This window comes from Tachypleus tridentatus, chromosome 6, assembly GCF_004210375.1.
Source record: "Tachypleus tridentatus isolate NWPU-2018 chromosome 6, ASM421037v1, whole genome shotgun sequence".
Classification (NCBI taxonomy): Eukaryota; Metazoa; Arthropoda; class Merostomata; order Xiphosura; family Limulidae; genus Tachypleus; species Tachypleus tridentatus.
In genome coordinates this window covers 74,375,010-74,391,337 of record NC_134830.1, presented here as the reverse complement: position 1 = coordinate 74,391,337, position 16,328 = coordinate 74,375,010, and positions in this window count along the sequence as shown.

Sequence of the window (16,328 nt, the reverse complement as noted above, 5' to 3'; positions counted from 1 at the left end):
CTCTCTCCCTCTATGTTTGTTCAACTATTATCACATCTTTCACTCTCTCTGTTTTCATATTGATAGCCTTCTGTTTTACATATTTTTTCCCAAACCACTGCAAACATTTTGTGGGGAACACTAATAATTCAACTGTCTTCGCATACATCGTATTACAGCTCACAATCTTTCCTTTGATATTTCATAATCATATATATTCACCATGGCAACATGTCAAAAAGTTCAGAATAACAAAAAGTTTAGTGTGTTTTACCAATTATGCTACTTTACTATTCAGAGTTCGAAACAGTAGTTTACATATTCTTATTCTCCCGTTCGATTGCATAATCAGGCATTGACATTGGATGGATCTTAAATTTAATGTGTGTTTATATTATACATCAGAGTAAGGTCACAAACTGGTCTCAATGCTCCAAATGGAAAAGAAATCTGCAATTTAATGGCCATATGCTGGTGTATAAGTTACTTTTATCGCATGCTTAACAAACCATATCTGCTATGACTCATCATCAAATACACCCTTAAAATAACAGACGTTCTTTCGTTGCTTAGGAGTTAATTCCTCGAAAATGTCAATATGCTCTGTTTGTTTACAAGTAAGCACTTAGCTACACAATGAACTATATTTGCCCTGCTCACCACGGGTATCTAAACCGAATTTTTAGCGTTGTAAGTCTGCAAACATAACACTGTACCTCTGGGGGACTTCCAACTAAACAGGTTGCATATGTTATTATATTTCGCATCTAATGCATAATTCCCATTACCTTTACACCTCAACACTCTTTCATACCTATAATAATAATAATAATAATTTTACTTAAGTTTACTTATAGCTGATTTTTTGCCACAGTTTCAGTTTTCTAAGTGCGACTTTTTGTTCTTGATCGATGTTCCCTATTCTAACAGCAGTTAAAAATTTCTCATTATTTATATAAATTAGTTGATGTTTTTTTTAACCAACTTTTACATTTGTTTCAGAACATTTTCTAGTCTGATTTATTATTTGTCCACTTTAGCTACGTGTCACCACTGCTAAAGGTGTATGTTGAACCCCAAAAGCTTCCATCTTATTATCAAGGAGAAAAGGATGTGGGGTACCACTTGTCACAAATACAACTATTTCACATACAAAAGCTGATCATTTCAAAGTAACTTTATCTAGAGGTACAGTACACCAAGCTACCTTGATGTAGTGCTAACCCATTGAAATCTAATGTATCATCAACAAGTTGATTGTTTTTTACTTACTTTTCTCTCATCAAGGTTTTTCCTACTACCAATATCATTTAACGCATTTAGAGCTTCCCATGTTACCACCTTCCTTCTAAATATTTACCTAAAATTTTTTGCTGTTTATAATATAACACATTTAATTTTCTTTATTTTTACAGTTTTCTTAGTGTGCTTAAGGAATTTAGCTGTGGGTCCAATCTTGTCACATACAAAACATTTTGACGGATATTTGTAGTTTCTCTTCTTACTTGAAAACTCATTCTATGGAAATATTTTCTTTACACTTCTCAGTCACGGGTTCGAATTCTCATTACACTAAACATGCTTGCCCTTTCAGCTGTTTGGGCGTTATAATGTTATGGCTAATCATATTATTCGTTGGAAAAACAATAATCCAAGAGTTGATGGTGATGACTAACTGCCTTCACTCTAGTCTTACAGTGCTAACTTAGGGACGTCTAGCACAGATAACCCTTGTGTAGGTTTGCGTGAAATTCAAAAACAAAGTAACAAACAATACACTTCTCAGGGATATTTGTTTGTTGTAGGTACCTCTACTATCTTCATTCCACTAAATTTCCTTCTATCACTGTATATTTATTTTTAATGCCACTGTTTCATGTGCATCTCTTATTTTTTTTATATTTCTAAGCATATTGGTAACTGTGTTGAGACTTTTGATAAAAACTAGCTCTTGCAATATCATATCTGTAACATTGTCAGTGTTTCCAGTATAGTTAGTTCCATCGATCTAGTAAACTAAGAACTTAAACACCTTTGTCTCACAGTGTTTAAACATCCCTTTTTCTTTTTTCTTACTATTTGAGCCTCTTATGGTAATCCTGAATTTAAGTCGTACATTTCTAAAGTAGCTGATTTTACTACATCATACTCTAGCTTGTCTACACTCTCTACCTTGTATGCTGTAACGCCATTCAGGTAATGCAGGAATTAGTTTCCTCACCATATCCTGTGATTGCCATTTTTCCACTTTCACTGTTTATGATAACTACAGAAAAATGTATCTATATTCCCTTCATCAAAGTTAGGTATTTGCAGTTTGAATTACCTTTGGTAGGGCTGAGCTTATAATTTTAACTCTAAATGATTCTTCTTGGCTACTATCTCTCAGTGCTTATTCTTAACTTCTAAACATTTAAATTTTAGCTACATCTAGAGAGTGTTATTAGATTGTTAATGTGATAATCTTCTTAAACGGAACTTGATGTTCTCATCTTTTCTCTAATCTCAAGGCTATAAAAATAATTTATAGTGACTCTCGCCTCAGTTGAAACTTCATGTATTTTATATTGTTTATAACTGCTACTACATCATATTACCCAATTCTTTAATTATCAACTAACTTTTTGACAGTGATTTTTAGTTTTCACCCATGCTATCGTTAATTCTCTACTCTTAAACATAAGGCACAAAACGTTAATTAGTAAAAAGTAACTGGACCACTGTCAAACCCTAAATCGGCAATATATAAACAGAAAACAAATTTATTCTCTTTCTTGATTTCAGCGTTGATTTTCCTCCTTAAACATTGTGGATAGGGTTCCAATTACAAACTTTTCTTCCATTGTTTGGATTTGGTTTCTAAGAAATGGATTAATCCAACCATTACACTAATTTGTTATTAGTTGTGACCTCTAATCCCATTTTGTTGTATACTTCTTTTTTGACACCAAATTGTTGTAAGTCTCAACCTCTAACACTGCTTTAATATGAACCAACTTTGTCATAATTACATTATACACTCAAGTCATTTTCCCTTCAACTTTAAGAAGGTTTTACTTATTTCTATCCTAAAAGTATCTGTATCAATGCTAAAAATAACAAATTTCTGTTTATTAGTATATCAACAGTGTATAAGATAATTGGGTTTAAAACCAGTTTTGATTCGTAATAGCAGCATATTGTCCTTTTCTCTCCCTGTGTTTATTCTTCAGCTCTCGCATCTCTCAGTCTTTTATTCTTAATATCTTTTTTTATATATCTTTTGCCCACACCACGCCAAACACTTCTGTTTTTCTCATATTTGACTAATCACTCAGTGCAGAAATCTGTCAATCACTTAAAGACTAAAAGTTGGCTGCTTTCTCACCTCAAGTAGTTCTTGTACTGAGCTTTATAACAAATGGTCTGAGCAACCTTTTGGAAATTGGATTATATAATCGAAAGAGAATGCATCTCAGTGTGTGTCTATGAACCATGAAGTTCACAGCAAACTAGTTAAATTTATTTTTTCTAATAATCTACAATGTTAAAAATCCCTTTTTGTTTAAAGAGATTATGACTGTTTTTTTTTAAACTAATTCCTAACCATTGGCTATGGTGCCATCACACACGTCATAGCAGATAGACTTTTAAACTGATTCAGAGTAAAAATGATTACTTGCTGTATTAATTCTTCTACTTTTCTTATGTTATTTTCCAAACTCTTTAATATCTTAATGCACCTTTCCTTTCTCAGTTTTCAGTACTTCAGTACTTTAAAAGAATATAGTTATGTGCTATATTGTTGATTGAAGGGTAGAAGATTCGTGGAGTGATACCATTGTATATACATGCAATATAAAAACAGAGTCAATCCTGTGATTCAGATAAATTATTTTGACCAATTATACAGTCTTCTTTTGCATCACTTCTCATGCCTCTGGTTTTTCTGGTTTCTCTGTCTTAAAACATTTCTATTTTCTACTTCCTTCAGCAAGATTATAACTGAACATTCAAATTTTCTATTTCTAGCACATTTTATTTCTTCAATTTTTATCTTTCTCGATTCTATATTATTTGTAACGTGTCTAATGTATTTATAATTTATTGATTATGTTCTTTACTACTTTGGACGACTTTGAATAATTTTCGAATGATTCTTTTTCTTCCATGCCAGGACCAATGTTTCTTTTCTTCTCTTATTGTAATAGCCCACCATGGCCAGCTAGTTAAGGCACTCGACTCGTAATTCGAGAGTTACGGGTTCGAATCTCCGTCACACCAAACGTGCTTGCCCTTTCAGCTGTGGAAGCGTTATAATGTGACGGCCAATCCCACTATCTGTTGGTAAAAGAGTAGCCCAAGAGTTGGCGGTGGGTGGTGATGACTAACTGCTTTCCATCTATTCTTACACTGCTAAATTAGGGACGGCTAGCGCAGATAATTTGTGTAGCTTTGCGCGAAATTCATAGCAAACCAAACTTTTGTTGTATTGTTGTAGATGAATGAGGTATTTTGGTACTTGTTCGTAATGCTTATTCTTCATTGTTTAAGTCACGTAAACTCACCTAATTTTTTTAGATTATCTGTTGTTTTTATTCTTTCTAACAGTTCTCTCTATCACCCTCCCAGTCATCTGTAATTTGTTTCTTCTTTTTCACACTGTAATCCATCTCCTTACTTCTATAAATTATTCTCAATTATACTATTACTTATTTGCTATCATTGGTTCATTGTCTTTTTACTTGTGGAATTTTCTTTCACTTCTGGAATATATCTTCTTTCTTTACTTGTCTTCTGCACACCAACTTCAGTCAATTACATCTGTCTACTTTGATATAAACTATTCCCTGTTCGTTACTAACACAAAATATTTCTTCGTTTAACCACTTCATTCTCTTAACACTTTCATTATTATACTCTACATATTTTTTAAAATAATTTCCTGTCATTTCACATACTTTTTCAAACATTTCATTTTCTCCGAGTAGAATACCAAGTAAACACTCATGCTTGTCATCTTGTGTCCAGAAAAATAATAGTATGTGGACTATAGGTTCTTGACTTTGTTTTATCTATACATCTGTAATATCGTAATTAATCTGTTGTGGATTTTTTTTAATTTTCTCACTTACAGTAGATTTCTTAGTTGACTATGAAGTTTCTTATTTATTTTATTGTTCTAACGTTTTCAAAGAAACGGGTGTCTGTTAGTAAAAGATATATAAGTTTATTTACATTTGTCAAAAAATGTAAATAAACTTAGAATGAAATGGATTTGCTATTTAGAAATTAATTCTGAAAATTTAAATTTTATCTTCTCACTACCAGAAAATATTTGCTCATATATTTTTATTTGTTATTTGACATTATTTATTTAGCAGATACAACATTAAATTTGCAAAGAGGCAAAGAGATTTAATTTCTTGTATTTAGTCACACCCTTTCAGAAATATTTCTTCCTGTGTAACGAGAGTGATATTTTTATTTTCTTTTATTCTTTGCCGTATTTTCTAGTTTCAATAAACACAAGAACTTCTTTCCATCAACTTTCCAGCCCACATACTGAAAATACCACAAGATTCCCGAGTTTTCAATTGTGTAACTATTAAAGCTATCCATTCGTTCTATGTTTTTAGACACTATGTCTTCCAGAAGTGGTTTAACAGACATAAAAGGTGGACAACAATATACAGTCTTGGCTCAAATGTTTTCATATTGTTCAAGATTTATGTTATTGTCCAATTCTCTGTAAGCATGTAGCAACAGAGAAAGTAGAGTATGATAAAAAACATGTTCATGTTATTATTCTTGTCTGCATAAGTTGTTTTGAGCACTTATTTGTCAAAATACGCATACATTCTTCTTTTGTATAAAAGGGTGTGATTTTGATACAATCTTTTACAAAATAGACTAACGCTAGTGTAGAATCATTCATCTTCATGCGCCAGAAGTTATATATCATCAAATTGTTCAACTGTCTCGAAATGGTAAGAAGCAAATAGACATTGCTAGAACAGTAGAGAACCCTAAACGTACTGTATCCAAAATTCTGAAACGTTTTTGGACTACAGGAAACCTTATCCCAGAAAGGTTTACCGGTAGATGCCAAAAAACTTCTCCCATAATTGAACGTGTTTCGATTAGGATAACATGTCAAGGTCGAAAGATGTCTTACAACATCTTACGAAAAGAATGGAATGAACCAGAATTCACTACCGACACCGATTTTTTGGACAAAACAGAATGCCATCTTACAGTTAGGACACCAGCTACATGTCATTTTTACAAATGTGTCCTTTCTTTAGCTTCCTAAAGCTAATGGTAAGATTCGTATTCGTTGTTTGCCTAAATAACAGATGAGAGATTAATGATTTTCCACAAAAAGTACACGACAAGTGGTACAGTACATGTTTGGGCAGTTATTCATCATGGTAAGAAAACTTCTCTTTATATCCACCAGGAAAACGTCAATGGCGTCTCCTACAGGCATCATATAGAGAAGATATTTCTGCCATATGCTAGGGCAAGTATTGGCAGTAACTTTATGCTCCAGGATGACAATACTACCCACAGTGCATGCATTGTAATGGATTATCACCACCAGTTGGTCATTATAAAATTTCCATGGCTAACAAAGTCTCCATATTGTAATTTCATTGAAAATTGCTAGGAAGAACAAAGCCATAAAATTGCTAACTGACTCTAAACCAGTTACTGTAGCTTAGTTGTAGCACATTCTTGTGACAACTTGGGATGAAGTCACGGTGAACTACATCAGTAACCTCATCAACAGCATGCCATTTCTGTTGTGGAATTATTAGAGCAAGAGGATAATGAATAAAGTATTGAGTGTTTCATATTAACCGATATAAGATTACAGGCAATGTTTGTAACAACTTGTTGTTATATTTTGTCATTTTATGTGTTTTAATAACGTTTTCTTGTGATAGGTAAAATGCTGATTCACACATCTTTTTATAGGTTCTGATAAAATTGTTTGCTATTCTAAAAATTGTTCATAATGACCGTATAACCTGTCTGTTTATATCAATTACCTTTCGCAGTATGATAGCACAAAGTAAATTAGTATCTCATCTTAATAAATAATGATCTTATTTGTTAAAAATTATGAAACACTATGGTCAAAACTGTACGCCTATCTGGCAGGTGCATATGAGATAAATACCACAGAGGTTGAGGAAGTGTCAAGAGCATGTCTTTACTTGGTTTTGTTTGTTTTGCTTTGAATTTTCGCGCAAAACTGCAAAGGGATATCTGCGCTAGCCGTCCCTAAGTAAGTAGTGTAAGACAAGCGGTAAGACAGCTAATCCCCACCACCTACCACCAGCTCCTGGTCTACTCTTTTACCATCGAACAATGGGACTGTCATATCATAACGCCCCACAGGTGAAAGGGCGAGCATGTTTGGTGTGACGGGAATTTGAACCTGTTGCCATCAGATTACGATTTGAGTGTCCTAACCACCTGGCCATGCTGGGCCTCTGCAGTTGGTAAAACCTCAAGAATAACAGTACCAAGTAATGTGTGTTTTTAAATCTAGGCTTTAATACCGATAAAAGAGATGGGGGTGATTCGTGTTGAAAACCAGTAAAATATATATAATATTCCTATTGAAATATTCCAATACCTTGCTGCCTCATTATCAAACCGAATTTCTTCTTTATTGAAGATTATTAGTTATTGGTTCAAAAGTCATATTGTTTGTTTATTGAATTTCAGGCAAAGCTACTTGAGAGCTCTCGGTGCTAGCTGTTCATAATTGAAAAGAGATATATAATAAGGGGAAAAGCTAGTCAATACCAGCTACTGCCAACTCTTGGGTTTCTCTTTAACAATGAACAGTGAGATTGACTGTGACGTTATTAGGTTACCATAGTTCAAAAAGTGAATATGTTTGGTGAAGGGGTTCGAATTTGCGACCCACAAATAGTGATTTGAGTACTCTAACCACAAGGCTAAAATTTATGTGAAACTCTTTTGTCAAGTGTTGGTATTTTTCGTTTAATCTCTGAATATATGCGATGTTTAGATTTCCTAATGTCAAATAGGTAAGTGTAAAAATTCGTAATAACCACCAGAGTCAATAAATGCTTTGAAAATAATAAATCAAACACGGAAAGCAAATGAAAAGACTCAAGTAAAAATTTAAAACAAAAAATAAAAAATTATCTATTTAACAGTGGTGACCACTTGGATATATCCGTGTAGTACTGCTTGTATTTAATTTGAATATAAACTAACTGACTGATGGTGCAAAGAAAAAATCAATTGCCCCACTCCCTAAGAGACCAAATAACTGTGTCTATATGTTGGAAAATATGCTATTGAGTTTTCTTCAGGAAAGAATAAATTAAGTAAATGTTCGTTTATGCGTTAAATTAATGATATATTCATACTTAATGATTTGCCTCAACCACTTTAAATTCATAAGCAGTACGTCTCCTTATTACGGCTTTTTAGTATTTTCCAATATATTAACAATTTAGGCAAAGTAGTACAAATATATAGAGTTTTTATATACATATAGATAGTTATTACTTTATGTGACCTTGAACCACAGTAAGTTTATGGTTTGTTTGTTTGTTTGTTTCGAATTTCGTGCAAAGCTACTCGAGGGCTATCTGCGCTAGCTGTCCCTAATTTAGTAGTGTAAGATGAGAGGAAAGGCAGTTAGTCATCACCACCCACCGCCAACTTTTGGGCTACTCTTTTACCAACGAATAGTGGGATTGACTGTTACATTATAAATCCCCCACGGCTGAAAGAGCGAGCATGTTTGGTGCGACCGGGATTCGAACTCGCCACCCTCGGATTACGAGTCGAACGCCTTAACACGCTTGGCCATGCCGGGCCGTAAGTTTATGGACATTAGAAATTGCAATATGCTAATATAACATTTTCAAGAAGGTTTATAAATACAGTGTTTGATTGTAAACTTTGTTGATGTTGAGTTTCTTCCAAACTACCCGAGAATTATCTGAATTAGCTGTTTTAATTTTGAAGTGATAGAGTAGATATGAAGAACTATTCAACTCTATATACTGCCAACTCTTTACTTACTCTTACTATGTGGAGCGCAGTTTTATGCTTTTCAGAAATTATTATTACACCAATGAGTGGACATTGCTTTCCTTTATGGTTGCAGATCAAATGATGACATACACTTTCATGATTCACAGTCTATGTTTGGATTATGTTGAGGTATTTTTATTCAAAAATGCAGTGGCCATAATAGTAAAGGTAAACAGACGATATCCGGTGATAGCCATCATGTGAGATAAAGAGGTGATGTAATAGTTGTTTATGAAAGTTGTGAGGTCTCATAATATGGATCGTAGAGAGGGTTGTTATATATATATATATATATATATCATGACAAAGATAAAAAGAAAGATGTATTTAAAAACACTTAACAAGCATAAAATCAACCCTTACTTCACATAATTTGTATTTAGGGTATTCTCCCCATTCTCCTCCAACCTCAGTCACTACGACATCACACTATACCTTTTGCACATTTTAGTGCTCACATATGCACTCAACGACAAGCCTAACTCCCGGACGTAAGACTGATTTTCGTCACTAGGCAGTGATATATTTATTCTATTTATTAGAAATTTAAAATCCGGGGTTCAATTACTTACAGAGACCAGAAAGTAAATACAAGGTTTCCTAGATAAAAGAAGTGATAAAAGAAACATTCAAATAAACATTTTATTCAAATTATGCAACGTCAGTCTGTAAAATTATTATATGCCTCGTATTACAATACCAATCTGATTTTTACTCAAAACGTAAAATTCAGAACATATCGATTACTACTTTACGGTAACTTCTCTTTAGGAATAATTTGTCGGTCAGTAAAGTAAAAAGATTGGAAATCACTGCTTTAAAAAACCTTAAGACTGAAATAAAAAGCTAGTGTTGGTTCAAGGCAAAGTAGCTAACAAAATGTTAACTTTACACTCTCTCCTCTTAGCCCCTTAGTGGCACAACGGTATGTCTGCAAAGATATAGCGCTATGACCTAGGTTTCGACACATGTGGTGTGCAGAGCACCGATAACTCATTCTGTAGGTTCATGCTTAACTTCACTCGATCACCTTTCTCATGATAAATAAAAATATATTTTAGAGACAATTGGGAGTAAATTTCTAATGAATTTAAATTTGTAACACTCACTTATCGTGAATATACATTTAGATATCACACATGGGCTGAAGTAAAAATAGTTGTTGAAAAGACGTACATTAAGATTGTTAGGATTGTTTATCAAAATCATTTTAAAGAGAACAAATTTTTATCTCTACATAGTAACAACTTTCTAGCGTTAAAAACCGGAATGTTGACTCCTTCATTAGGTGTCTTAAATTATATCCACTTGTATTAGGTGACATCATATGTATAGTTTCAGCAATTACAATATGTGCTTCACATTTAGGAACTATTCAACCTTCACGCTGAAATATGTACAATTTTCAGAGCTGAAAGATTACTGCTGCACCGTAAGCTTTTCAGAACACAGTTAATTAAAAACTTGTATTATTTATATTTATTGAATAAAGATTCTAGTAAGGCTATATAAAGTTCAGCAGAAATTTTAGGCATCAATTATTTATTCTGTAACAGTATAAAATGAATATGCTGTTTGGTAAGAATCATATTCAGTAGTGTCACTGTATATATAATGATATATAGCTTCTCATGACTTGATGGTAAGGCTTTTTGACTTGTGATCTGCCGATTCAAATCCTTTTACCCAAAATGGTAGCCATTTGAGTCATGAAAGCATTATAATGTTACGTACAAACCCACTTTTCGTTAGTAACTGAATTGCTCAAGATAATATAATAAGTAGTGTTGACTAGCTGTCCTTCCTCTAGTCTATCACTTCTTAATGCACAGATAGCCCTTGGCTAGTTTTATGCGAAAGTTAACAAAAGAAGAAAAACAAAACACACTTTGATAATAAACCTTAAAACATTGGATTCCTCAGTTGGATGCTGATTGTACTCCTTCAGGAAGAATGTTATTCAGGATTTACTCCAACCTCGTAATATAAATAAAATTCAGTCTTAAATAATTTTACAACAGCATTTTTATGTGGATGTACCGGGATGTGTATGATTTCAACATCATTTTAAACTATGTTATGGGCTACCACTGTATCATTATTTTACTCGTCAAAAAATATCATTAAGAATAGGCACAACGTATCCATTAGTAAATATACAACTGTTATTGGAATCACAAATCAAAGATGCATGTTTGAGTAGTAGCTCCACTTCTATGATGTGTACTTGGCACTTGTATGTTTATACACATTTCCTTCTCCAAAATGGTTTCATACAAGTGGATGGTTATGTTTGGAATAGATTTCTTGATGATTGATATGCCAACATCCAAGGTACACGACAACAAACTTTCTCAAAAAAAGGAATGAGATGAGTGTATTTTTTTCTCTTTATAAATTCGTGATTAAACTTGTTTTTAGGATTAAAAATGTATTTTGGTTTAAGGATATTATTCCAAGAACAAACGGCCATTTTTTGGGTAAAAGGTTACGTGTCATTACTATAAAAATGACACTGCACAACAAAGTCTTTGCTTCTTGAACACTGTATAGGTTTTTGGCTGCTGATCACGAAAATCACATCCAAATTTTCCAATCACGTACCGTTTCATAGAAATCTTGGTTTCACCAGGACATTGCTACAATGGAAAAACGATATCAAGGCAACTGGAATCCGTCAATGCTTGCTGACTACTGTTGGACACTGCAACGTGATGCACCAGACATTGAATACAAACGAAAATCAGGAGCAAAACACTTTTAATTATGTTGAACTTAATAGCGTATTAGAAACATAAACGCAATTAAATACGTTATTGCCGGTAACTAGTTAACTGTCTATTTCTCAGACTTCCTACGCTATGAAGCAAAACCAAAACTATATTTGTGCATACCCACCAGATACCTGTCACAATCAGCAAAAACTTTTCAGGAAGCAAAACTTTAAAAAAAATTGTTGCGCAGTGTAATATGTAGAAATCATAGGTAAATGGTCGTTTACCTGTATGAAAGAATACATTTTAATAACATCTTTGGATGTGTTAGATGTAAATCAATACTTCTTAACAGAATCAACATTACTGTGAAAGCTGACAATTCATCATAATTAATGCAGCTACGGATGAATTGCAATTACAGACTTGTGAGCATCTGGTAATAACACTACGTAACAAAATTTTTACTCTTTTCTTGTTCCTGGGCAGAAAGTGTTATTTCTCAATTGCTTATGCCTAAAGTGAATGGAAAAGACCTATTTTTCTTTTCAAACTTTACTTTTGAGACCTGGGAGCGTATAACGAAAACATGATGGGAGACTATATTTGGGGGCTGATACGTGAAAGTGATTTACATTACAGTCATTTCTACACATTGTTGTTCATTTTTGTATAACTTTAGTATAAATACATGTAAATCTTGATTCATATGTTGTTTTATTCAGACTTTATGTAAATGAAAATGCGTAAATTTGTCCGTTTTTACATAGGAAATAGGTTAATTTCTAAATTTCATTATCCAGGTCACAAAAGCAAAGTTTGAAGAGAATAATGGCCATTTTCTGTACTTTTACCGCACAAGCAATTATGAAATAAAAAATACTATCCAGGAACAAGCTATCACAATTCCATAAGTTCGTTCTTTGTTTCCTTTGCTATCTTCATTCTGTTAAATAATATTATTTTCCCGTGTAAACAGTATTAAGCAAAATTACAATCGTTATGGCTACAGTTTAATCAAATGTTCAAAAGATGTTGAGAAATCATATCCCCTGAATGAGTTCTTCATGCGAGCCTAGAATTAATTTTTTGTTAACCAAAAGTTACAGAGTGGTCGATCTGTGCTCTGTCCACAATGGATATCAAAATTATATTTTTAGCTGTATAAGTCTTCAGGCTTACCGCTGAGACACAGGATAACGCCAAAAATGAAAGAAAATATCTGTTTTACCTGTTTGTTTGTGTAACGTTTAAGATAAAATTAAACCATAGACTAACTCTACTCTTCCCACTGGGTTTATCAAAACTCGATTGTTTAGTATTGTAAGCCCTTGGATTCATCGCTGAGCCATAGAGGAGCTTTAAAGGCGGCATAAATTTCATAACTAATTAAAAGTCGCAAAATTTGCTGATTAAAACGTTTTTAAAATTTTAAACAAAACTAAATAAAATGATACCACCTTAAAGAAAGAAACTGCAATATTAACTCCAAGCAATACTTTCATTTCATTCATGACTGGTTAGCTATATTACGGAATGTGGTAGTACTGAAAGAAGAATATAGTTGTTAAAGAGTGCATCCTATTGTTAATATCTATAAACACGCAAACTCATTAACCATAATCTAATATATTGATGATTTCTGTTATAAGCATCTTCAAAGAATCAGCAATACCTGTTTTTCGTCAGAATTATTGAAGAACAATTTAAAGTCATGTTATTTGTTTAAGGTTTAGAAAAAATGTATATTAGTCTAGTCGTAACTATAGCAGTGTGTTTGAATTTCAACGACTATATCTAGCTCTCTTGCACATTAATAAACTGATGCTTCCAAATGAGTGTTATTAAATTGTTATATTGAATCTGAAATAATATTGCCCTCAATCTGTAACTTAATATAGACTATATGTCAAGTCACTATTGTACAACGACATCATGGTATGTGCAACTGCAGGATAAGTTTTATAAAGAAAGAGCTGAACCTTTGTACGAAAGACTTAACTAACAACTCTTCATAGAATCAAAACAACAAGTTTCTAGAGATATATTTTGTTGTTATGAAAAATAGTGTAATTTGTTTATGATGAGCCGTTATATTACTTATCTATATATAACCACCTTATTGGAGTTTGATGATAATATTGAATTTGTTATTAAAATAGTAGTAAGGTTGGCACTTAACTATCGAAAGGATTCCGCCTCACGCTCATTGGCTTCCTCAGGGGAGGGAGACAAAGAGAGGAATAATGTCATCAAAAGTGACGAGGTCATAGTTCCATTTTTGGCGTAAGAGGATCCCAGATGAGGGGGTTCAAAATATGGATATTTAGATCTAGCTTAATCATATATTCATTTAAAGACAAAGATTGTTAAGCCTAATGGTACTGATATTAAAAAAGGATGAAGAAGATTCTGCACCTATAAACATTCTAGGTCACTCTCTGTTTTCTCAAGTGGATGTACACCTTAATGATAAACTCATTTCTTTGTCTTACGACCTTTATGCTTATAAGGCCTACACAAAAACTTTACTGAGTTATAATGGTGAAGATAAGATAAGTCATTTGATATCGTCCATGTGGATAAAAGACACAACAAGCAGTTTTGATTGTTTCTGTCTTAATGACGATGAGAACGATGGAATCAAAGATCAGTACACGAATACACGTGGTACCCAAACATTCGTCATGACTGGTATTTTGCATTCAGATACATTTGTACAGAACAAGTTCTTGTCTAATTGGTGTAAGTTTAAAATTCAAACTCATACGAAGTAGAGATTCGTTTTGTATTATGTCAAATGATGAATCAGAATTTAAAAGTTTACTATATCATGATTCTATTTACTTTAGAAAAGTTAAGGTCAGCTCGTCAGTCAGTCTGTCACATGCTAAAGCATTTTAGAAAGGAACAGCTAGACATTCTTTGAAATATATAATGTGTAAATCTTTTCAATACCCCAGGAAAACTAAGCAGCATCTATTGATAATACTTATTTTTATGTCAAATACGTCTTGTTATAAGACGTGTTGGTAACGATGCATTAACTGGATCTTCGAAAAAATCACACAGTTTCAAACACTACAATATCAATTTCGTGGCAATCAAACGGATACCCACTTCACCTTTATAGCCATACTTTGAAGCTGAGCTGTATGTATGAAGCAATGGCATGCTATTTATTGGAACTGGAAGAAGAATTTTAAGAAATAAGGTATTATGAATACTGTGGAGGAGATACACCATTTGCCTTTGATTGTACACCAGATCCAGTTGTTGGAGACTGCCACTTTTAACTTTCTGAAACAGAGAAATTTACGAAATAAAATACGTTTTGGTAGTGTTTTACCTAACACTGTAAATATTCTAGAATATACATAATTTAAGAGAGTTTTAGATATAAGTCTTTATAGAAACATCATAACAGAAGATTTGAATATGTTAGAAATTTATTGAATATATTGGAGAAAACAGTTGTATGTCATTAATCTTGAACCTGGTCATAAATTTGATAGCTTCTGAATCTGTATTTATTTTGGTCGAAATGAACAGTGAGAATATTTTGATTCATTAGGATTACCTCCACATAACCTCAATATCAGAAAGTTAATCAAGATGATAGATGTAACAAAGCGTAAGGAAACATAATAGTACACATTTTACTGTTGTTTGTTTTTGCTTTTTCTCAATATTACTACAAAATGACACACATTCTTTGTGGATCTTATTAAAACCAATATATATTATTCTGAAAGCTATCGTGTTCCATGTCCTGCCAAGGAGTGCTCCTTATTTAATCTGTTTCTGGATAAGTCTACAATACTTTATATTTAGCTAAAATATCTTGAAGTTGTTTTCTGAATTACTTAAATTATCATTACTCTCTTAAGACAGCTCTAAAAATTTAGTTTATTTGAATAAAAACTTGATACTGTTGACGAATCTGCTATTCTTGATTCAAAGACCCTCAAGTTATCTTCGCTGCAGATCATCACGATAATATATCATCATATTCATGGTTTTCCTTTAGTAATGTGCACTATAATGCAGTAAGTTTTCAAAGTTGGTTTAAATATATACCCATCCAAGAAGCTTTAGGATTCTACAAAGTCATTATAGGTTGGCTATTTCTGTGGTACTTTTACTCTTGCTTAATGTATGGACACTGTTTCTTCATTGACATATCCAATGAAAAACATTTCGAAACAAAGAAGATTACGTTCCTTTTGGTCACGCCCTTTGCACTTCACAGAAAATGACTGCAATTATTTATGATATCATTAAGAGGGACTGAGACAAGTGATATAGCAGTTTTGCTAAACACATCTCGTTCTTCATTTAAAAATTGAGGCATAACTTTCTCTTGTAATAAATTCTGTATTTTCCACTCTTCTTACAGACAATAATATTTGCTCGTCTCTTTCAAAATGGAAATATAGGTATACTTGAAGAAAACGAAAAGTATATAGTCATAGTGACGAAATACAGGAATAATTTCAATTGAAGATAAAGAAAAAAAAACATTGCTGTGCTAATCTGATTAAGCCGCGGTTTCTTACT